The following is a 10049-nucleotide window of genomic DNA, read 5'->3' as shown; positions in this document are numbered from 1 at the left end:
GGGTTAAGAGATTTATAGTGTATTCAATGGGAACTTTTTCCTGGAAAGAGCAGTGAGAACATAAAAGACATTTCCATAGACAGCGGCGGAAGCAGAGTCTCTGATGCTATGTATTAAATATTCCAGTAATATTTGAAATATCTTGTATATAATTTTTGATTGATTAAGTGTTCTTGTTCATTTAAATAATTCATTATAAGTTATATGCGTAAATAAGTGAATTGTATATGTCATCATGCTATCATGTCATATGTGCATGCCTTGCTAAAATTTGCCTCAAAGTTAGACCAGCATTTCTGAATTCCTATGTTTTCCTTTGAATTGTATTAATGGTTTGAAGTTACAAAGCAAAACAGGTAATAGCACTTAAGAAGGGCCTAGACAAGCAATTAAGTTGTTTAAGCATAGAAGGTTAAGGACCAAGTGTTGACAGTATGGATGGTTAAAAAACTGGTCAGCTTTGACATGATGGACTGAATGGCCTTTTCCTATGACTTAGTACTCTGTGACTCTAAGACACACAGATGCCGTGCTTAAGTGGTGGAAGGATTGCACCACCTCACAAACTACCTGCTTAACTCATCCGTCCTACTTGTAGAATATTCTACAGTTCATACATTATGTTCATTAGTAATTTTACAACCGAGAAAATCTGAATAGAAGTAACATCCTTAATTCCCCAAGGTATCCTGAAGAAGAGTAACAATGAATCCTGAGATTTATGCAACCTAGGAGATGCTAGAATTGGGCCAAGGGCTGTAGCCAGACGTTCAGACCAAATGAAGTGAAGCCGAGGATGATGGGACACTACAGAGCAAATGAGAAAACCACTGTAGCCAAGAAAACAGCCTCACTAAGAGGGACTGCATAACTGATTAGTTTGAAGAAAACGGGATGGGAATATACGGGAGGAGAAGATTAGAAAGGACTGAGCCAGGGACAGCAATAAGGAGAGGTATGATAAAGGGAGAGATGAAATTTGAATACTGAGAGAAGAGATTTAGGAGATGATGGGTGAAGGGTTCAAGGAAGGAGTTGAAGATGCACATTTGGCAAGAGTGTGATTAATGTGTCCACCTCTTCATGTATGAATAACGTGTATCCCCATGATAGATTGTAATTAGAATCTGAATGATACACATCCATAATTAAGAAATCTTACTATATTTTATGTAGCTTTAAGAGTGGGAACCAGTTTAAAAGTGACATTAGAAGTGACAAATCATAATGCATTGGCAGGGAATGCAGTCCTTTGGATAGAGGTTCCTCAGACCAAAAGGAAAGGAGGTAAAATAGCCATATATTTTTTTCATAACCTATATAATTTTTTTTAAATGGATTTAGACAAATGCATGTTTTCAAATAAGAAATGCAAAATATGACCCTAAATACTCCTCAATATTCTGATCATGATTATATGAAACAGAATATAAGAAAATATCAGACAAAAAAGGACAACTTCAAACAAGTTAACTGTAAATTCAGTTTAAGGAAATATAAAGCATAACTATATGAATGTTATGGCTACTCTGAGATCTGAATCATAATGACAAATATGTGTTAACCATTTATTTTGTATTAATTTTCCTTGCCTGAGGTTAAGTGAATCGAATTTGTTAGATGTGTAGCTAGCATATTAATTACAGTATGCAATTCTCAGGTAGTTCAAGAGAAAAAATACAAGTTATTCATGGTGAGAACAGAGGCTCTCAGCAATTTAGTTCTCTGTAAAATTAATGTACACCCATTAAGAGTGAAAAGCAGTAGCTTTCCAATAGCCTATTTTAAGTTGCCTTGATTTTAAAAGTAATTAAATGCTAAATCTGCTAAATTTAATATGTTAGCATTTTTCTTGTATGTTAGGTATGGATCGAAATGAAAATACCTCATTATTAAACTAAACCTTATCATAGGATGGATAACAATCATTGTTAGTTAATAATTCTAGCAATTCAAGTTCAAAGAATTATTTGTAATCACAAAACTTTGAGTGATAATGCTTCACCTTTTATTTATGCCAAAGTAAAACCAAATAGTTTACAGCTGTTTTATTCAAATACTTCTATGTTTTGAAAGTAAGCCATGGACTGACTTACTTTGAGGTACAGAATACCATTTAAATACACCATAAACAGCTAAATTACTGCAGAGTATGAGGGACATGTCAAAGGATTGCTTTTGTTGTGGAGAAGAATAGATTGCTATGTGTTGCAACTGCAGTGAGTACAATGAACTAAATGTTCCCATTATAATTGCTGCCTTTTAACTTCTGACTTCTTAAGATTTTGCAATAGCTGTGAGGGAACAAATTAACTGAGAAAGATAACCTGAAACTGATAAACAATGGTTCACTGGCTGACAATCTGCAAGATAATAAAAGAACAAGGAAATCTTCAAATATGACATACAGAGTATAATATAAATATATTTCTCTCAGTATTAATGTTGAACTTTGTTAGCAGGCTTAACCAACAGAATCTGGTTTATCTAAATTCTAGCTGCTCTTCCTTGGTATTGATTGTAATCACGCACACATGCATGCACACAAAGCACACTCTCTGTATGAGTGATGGTGGATGGGGAGAAGTGGAATCAAGCCTCCAGTTGATTAATGAACATTTGTTAGCAGCAATACAATCTAAAGTCTCATTTACTTCATCCCAGTGAGCTAAGAGTTTGCCAGTGTAAATCCAGCTGTTACAGAAACCAGCTGGAAGCCTACAATGTTGCTAGAAAGGTGAAAAACTGCAGAGCATTGGCATTTTAAAACATGCTGCTGAATCAAACTTATTTATTCCCTCTCACTCTTTTGACCAGTTGATTCTTGCATTTGCTTTACAGAGCTCCTATCCTTAGTTATTTGTGTGACCTGGTTGAGAGACATGAGCAGTTTTACCTTGCCTTTTACCAAGGACATTGCACTGGTGACTATACTTCAAAGGTACTTCACTTCATAAATACTTTAGAAGTACTGCAATTATGAAAAACAGTGTGCAAATGGAATAATTCCCCAAACCCCCAAACCCCTTACAAGAACATTTAATTTTGCCTTATACAACTCATGCCTGTGCTCTAATTCTTTGTTTCTTTCTTCCCATATCCCAGATTTAATCCTCTATTTTAAATGGAGATGCACATACAAAGTGGACTAGGAAATGTGTCTCAAGGACGGGAAGCTCCAGTGATTTTAACGGCCACCTTCTGGGATTATTATAGTGGTCGTTCAACCGAAGTAGGAAAATATCAGTAAGAAGAAAATGACTACCAGGATAAAAGGAAGCAAAGCCACTCTTAAGGCACCTTGAGCAGGAACAGATTATGTAGTGAAGAACCCAATCTGCATATTTAAGTAAGGTGATCTGCACTTTAATTCTGCCTTAAGAGTAAAATAGAAAGTGGATTGAAAAGTTTTGTTGTTGGTCTCCAGGGCAAATGCATCTGCCAGATATGGGTTTCAGAAGTTTAGCAGCTGCAGATTACTAACACCCTTACCCTCATAATAATCAGTATGATCCTTTTTTTATGCATTGGGAATTTTCCTGATGCAGAGATGTCATAATCTGACGAAGACTAGTAAGAAGAAACTTCAGTTCTTATTATTGGACCACAAGCTATCAACTACATTAATAGTCTAAGAAAATTAGAAATTTAAAGTAACCCATTAATAAAGTTATTGAGAATAAGCTGTCCAATATTGAGAATTATTCATGTCCAATGACTAGTTAAATAAAGAATAAATTCAATGTCAATTCTTCTTCAATTGTTCCTAAGTACAGAACTAGGATGTTATATATTGCACAAAAAAAGGTACATACAGGTCATATTTTAAAATGGAGAACATACACACAATGGCTACTTTATTAGGTACAGCTCTGCACCTGCTCATTAATGCAAATATCTAATCGGCCAATCAAGTAGCAGCAACTCACTGCAAAAAAAGCATGCAGGCATGGTCAGGGGGTTCATAATGTTGTACAATTGAGAGAAAATGTGATCTAAGTGACTTTGGCTGTGGAATGATTGCTGGTGGTTCGATGGGGTGGTTTGAGTATCTCAGAAACTGTTGATCTCCTGAGATTTTCATGCAAAACAAACTCTGGAGTTTACAGCAAATGCTGTGAAAAACAAAAAAAAAAAATCATCCAGTGAGTGGTAGTTCTGTGGGCAAAAATACCTTGCTCATGAGTGAGCCCAGAGGAAATGGCCAGACTAGTTCAAGCTGACAGAAAGATGACAGGAACTCAAATAATCACCTTTCACAATAGTAGTGTGCAGAAGAGAATCTCTCTACCCACAACACTTTGAACCCTAAAGTGGGTAGACTACAACAACAGAAGATCACAAACATACACTCAGTGGTCACTTTATTAGGTACAGGAGGATCCTGATAAAGTGGCCACTGCAGTGCAGTGCCAATGTTCAATTCCCACTGCTGTCTCTTCATATTTGGTAAGTTTTCCCCATGGACTTTTTCCAAGTGTTTTGGTTTATTCCCACATTGTAAAGACATATGGTTAGGTAAGGTCTTTGATGCAAATAATACATTTCACTATGTGTTTCAATGTTTTGATGCACACATGACAAATAAAGCTATTCTTTAAAGATGTTATCTTTAAATGCTTCATTAAAAGCTTTGGTCAAATCTGTACACCTACTCAGGGTTTATATATTTATACTGTAATTCAAGATCATAAGGCAAATTGAACCAATCTGAATGTAAAATTGGGTCAGGTGGCTTTTTTCCTGCATTATAGGTACTGACTTGGCCACATTTAAACTGTGAATCCCAATATGTGCCTTTGTACGGGACTCTGGTGCATGGCAATATGAATTGTGCAGTTCTGCTTGTGTTGGGCAAAGGTACTTCGGTGTACTGTGTTGAAATTTAACAGTGTTAAAGGTTGTGCCATGTATTCTGTTTATATAGCATTTCCTGCAGTGGCTGTGCCAAGTTTGATGAAGGTTGAATATTTGCATCAACAACTGTGAAGAGTGTCCTTGAGCAGCACTGGGCTTAGATGGGTACTAACCCTTCTTAAGCGTTACTGATCCGAACTAGTTCACAGGTTGTCAACAACAAGGTTTCCAGGAGAATGGCAATTGTAAAATCACCTTCAGAATCCCTAAGAACAGTCCTGATACGTAGGAGCACAATGGGAGGAGACTAAGGTTGTGTGGTAGAAATTTTAGCTTACTCAGTAGCAAGCATTGTGTAGTTTGGATCTGAGATTTTAGTCTTCAAATGCTACGCGATGACTGGTTCCACAGATATTGAAGTAGAATTCCAGGTCCCACCCTAATCCCTGTACATTTCACATGGGCTTTTAGGCAGAGCAATCGATGTATCAATCATCTTCTTACAGATTATTCCTTCCAATCCTCCATCTGTGGGAGACACAACTTGGGTGGAGGGTGCTAATATTTTCTTTTGCTGAAGTAAATGGGGGAGGGGAGGGTTGTTGTTTTATTGCTGTTTGTGTGTTGGAGGGGGGTGGGGGGACTTGGGGTTTTAACATTTTTACTGTTATTCATTCTTTGGATCACTTCTGTTTTTGTGGAAGTCTGTTAGGGACGTAAATTTCAGGATGTATATTGCGCACATTTCTCTGATGTTAAATTAAACTATTGAACTATTGGTACTGTATTCAGTCTAAATTAGGGCAGGTGAAAAAAATTCTGGTGGTTCATGAACATTCATGGAATCCTGTGGACATTAACTGCAGAAGTACAATCTGTAACTGCTACATATTCCTGATTTTACTGTACTACCAAGATAGGGAATTGTTTTAGGCCAATCCATCTTCAGCAGCTTCATCAGTGACCTTCCTTCCATCACAACGCAACACTCAAGCATGTGTGCTGACATGGCAAATGACATTTGAGACACAAAACTGCCTGGTAATTTTCAACATAGAAAGTCTGACCCTGTACTTCTGATAACTAATTATGTTAGAATTGCCAAATCACCACTATCAACAGCAAGGGTCTTACTATTAGCTAATAAGAGAAATAGACCAGCCATTTAAATAGTATAGCTGCAAGAGAAGGTCAAAAGTTGGGTGTGTTCTCATGAGTGATTCACCTCCTGACATTTCAAAGTCTTTTCACATTCAGAAGGCACAAGTTATGATTGTAATAAATATCTAAATGAGTGCATGTCCAACTGCATTTAACAAGCTTAATATATTCTCAGGCAATTCAACCTCTTAATCAATACCTCACTACTATTTTAAATGTTCATTCTATCCAATATTTGTAGACACAGATTCACTGGGTGTGTCATATACAAAATACACTGCGGTTATCTGATGAAGTCATTCATAGAGTGCCTCCAAAGCCCATGATTTTTACTGTTAAGAACAACGACAATTCATGTGCATGAGTAAATCACCACCTACAGCGTTTCCTCCAGGACATGCACCATTCTAACTTGGATATGTAACATTAGCACCTTAACACTGTTGGGTCTATATTCTGGAACTCTATCCCCAAGAGAGTTGAGAAAGTACCCTTTATTGTAAAGTCCACAACAGTTCTTGAAGTTGTCTTATAAACACTTAAGTGGATATAGGAATGGATAATAAACATTGGCTTTACCAGTAACACCATGCTCCAAAAAAAATGAACACATGCAAACTCACCCATCTGATTTATGTTCACTTGGCCCATGCTAAAGGTCAATTTGTGCCCAATGCATCATCACGTACTGTGAACATATCAGAATTACCCTTTACCATGCATGAATTCCTGTACCTGAGCTGATGGCTGTAGGTATTGCATCATGTGTGGCTGGCTGCCTCTTACTTCTCTTGTGGTTCGTGCAATGATTCATCCCAACTAGAACTAGCTGGTTGGGATATCTTGGAGAAGATTTTCTGTTGTGTGATGGGTGAGTGATGAAGAAAGACAGACATGCTCCTTTGGCAGTTAATGAAACATTATGCCATTGAGATGGTCATGAGTAGTAAGGATTACTAGATAAGGATAATTTGAAATAAAGTGCAGAGAACCTGCCTTGTAAAAGGATCAATCAGTAGAGACAATATTTCACTGCCAGGCTCACTTACTACAAACCACTTGGGTTTGATCTTTTCAATAATGTTGAGCTGTCATTCAGTTTCCATTTCAAGCAACTCTTGTAGTGTGCACTCATGCTGCTGTTTCAAATCATTGATGCCAATTTCTGTCACTGCCCCCCTCCCAGTGGCTTCTGTGTTGAAGTGCCATTAGCACAGATAACTGAGAACTTACTCCCCGAAAGTTAAAGAAAAGACAACAATTAATGCTTGATTTTCAGTTAAAATTCTACCTTCTGGTGCATAAAATCATTACAGTAAATGATAGAATTCTTAGCCCCGATAACTTGAATGCACACCTGATCACTGTTCTGCTCACTGCTCACTGCTGCATTTTTTAACCATTTTCCAAGCAAATTGAGGATGATCAAGGAGCATAGCCATGTAACAGATTAAATTTAACACAAGCACTGCTGCACAGTGAATTTGTGGCTGTATAATTTGTAAGTTTAGAGCTGTTTTGCTTCAAAAATGCAACTCTCAAGGAATAGAATTATGTTTTCTGTGCACTGACGGAAATAAGACAAACAAAAGTGTGTTTGTTGAAGTTGATTCAAAAAAAGGATAATTGGTTTAGTTAAAGTAATGGACACTTTGTAGTTCCAACTACAATTGGTGAGATGTATTATGTGCCACTCTCCAGATCTGGAAATATAGTACAATTTCAAAACCCTCAGTAGTTCACTGTCCCTGACCTTCTTGACTCTGTAATCATGCTTTGCTGGCTATAATATAGTGTCGATTCAAAGATGCAGCAAGCTTCACAGTTAACAGTGATACAGTACCTTTCAAAGAGGCTGATTGAAGGTCAGCAAGGAGCTAATGGTGATTTCATGAGCACACTTCACCGATCTCAAAATGATACTAGTACTGCTGTTCTACTGGTGCAAAAATTGTTTGCCCTTGATCTGTAAATTTCATGAGATAGTTATTTCCTCCTTCTCACTTTAATGTTACATTGTATTGGCAACCTAAGTAAAAATAACTTCCTTCAAAATTGCCCCAGTTCCATAATTAAAAACAAAAGTGTGCATTCATGAGCTTAGAAATGCTTATTTAAGTGTGATTGATGACTAGACTGAGATTTTTTTGGATCAGTAAGTTGTATTTCAATAAACTTTATACTCTATCATCAATTAAAATTTGCCATGAACTAATAAGATCATTTCTGATAACTCATCTGCCAGGGCATTGAATGTAAGAGTTGAGATATAATGTTACAGTTGTATAAATCATTGGTGAAGCTGCTTTTAGAATACTGTTTCCAGTTTTGGACATCCTTTGGAAATTGGAAAGAGTGCAGAAAATAATTACAAGAATATTGCCAGGACTAAAGGGCCTGAGTTTTAGGGAGAGATTGAACAGCTGCCATTGCTTGGAACATAGGTAAATGAGAAGCAGCCTTATAGAAATGTCTAAAGGTATTAGAGGCATAGATAACATAGTTCAAATTTCAAAGTAAGTTTATTATCAAAGTGCATATATGTCACAATATAAAACACTGAGATTCATTTTCTTGTGGGCATTCACAGTAAATACAAATAAACAAAAAAAAAGAAGAGCCCTTGAAAGTGAGTCTGTAGGATGTGGGTACGGATCAGTATTGGGGTGAATGAAGTTGAGTAAGGTTATCACCTCTGGTCAAGAGCCTAATGTTTGAAGGGTAATAACTGTTCATGAACCTGTTGGTGTGGGTTCTGAGTCTCTTGCACCTCTGCCCTGATGGTAACAGTGAGAAGAGAGCCATGGCGTGGATGGTGGGGGTCTTTGATGAGGGATGCTGCTTTCCTATAATAGTGCTCCAAGTAGATGTGCTGAATGCTGGGAAAGGCTTTACCCATGATAGACTGGGCTCCGTCCATCACTTTTTGAAGGCTTTTCCATTCAAGGGCATTGGTGTTTCATACCAGACCATGATGCAACCAGTTAGTTTGACACTCCACCACACATCTACAGAAGTTTGTCAAGGTTTTCAGATTCAGATTCAGTTTATTGTCATTTATAAACCGCTAATACAATGCAGTTAAAAAATGACACAACGTTCTCCGGAATGATATCGCAAAAAAGCACAAAACAGACCACACAAGAAAAACCACATAACGTTTAGTAATACCCAATCCAGAGTCCAGAGAGGCTGCTGTGTATCAATATCGTGCTACCATCTTAGCACGTTCCCTGGAAAGGAACTACAAACCCATCAGACAAACCTAAAGCTACGAGACCACAAAACCACATAGTTACATATAGTTATAGTTAACACATAGTTTCAACAGTGCAGACAATACCATAATTGATAAAAGACTAACTGACAAAGACCACATAATTATAACACATAGTTTCAACAGTGCAAAGCAATACCGTAATCTGATAAAGAGCAGTCCATGGCACAGTTTAAAAGAAAGTCTCAAAGTCCCGACAGCCCATCATCTCACGCAGACGGTAGAAGGAAGAAAAACTCTTCCTGCCATGAACCTCCAGAGCCGCAGCTTGCCGATACAGCACTTTGGGAGCTCCGACCACAGCCGAGTCCGAGTCCGTCCGAAAACTTTGAGCCTCCGACCAGCCCTCCAACACCGAACATCGAGCACCGTCTCTGCCGAGCGCTTCGACCCTGGCCCCGCCCGCCAAGCAACAGGCAAAGCCGAGGATTCGGGGCCTTCCTCCCGGAGATTTTTCCGATCACACAGTAGCAGCGGCAGCAAAACAGGCATTTCAAAAGTTTCACCAGATGTTCCTTCGTGCTTCACACGTCCGTCTCTATCAAATCAGGATTGTACACAGCCCCTACTTACAGATAACAGATATTCATTCCTGGAGTGGCCGCTGCGTGCTGCATCGCGCCGCCATCTTGCCAGAGTTTTAGATGACATATTGAATCTTCACAAACTTCTAAGGAAGTAGAGGAACTGCTGTGCTTTCTTTGTAATAGTACTTATGTGCTAGACTCAGGATAGATCCTATGAAATGGCAACA

This window comes from Hemitrygon akajei, chromosome 3 (assembly GCF_048418815.1).
Source record: "Hemitrygon akajei chromosome 3, sHemAka1.3, whole genome shotgun sequence".
In the NCBI taxonomy this organism is placed as follows: domain Eukaryota; kingdom Metazoa; phylum Chordata; class Chondrichthyes; order Myliobatiformes; family Dasyatidae; genus Hemitrygon; species Hemitrygon akajei.
This window is presented reverse-complemented; position numbering follows the sequence as displayed.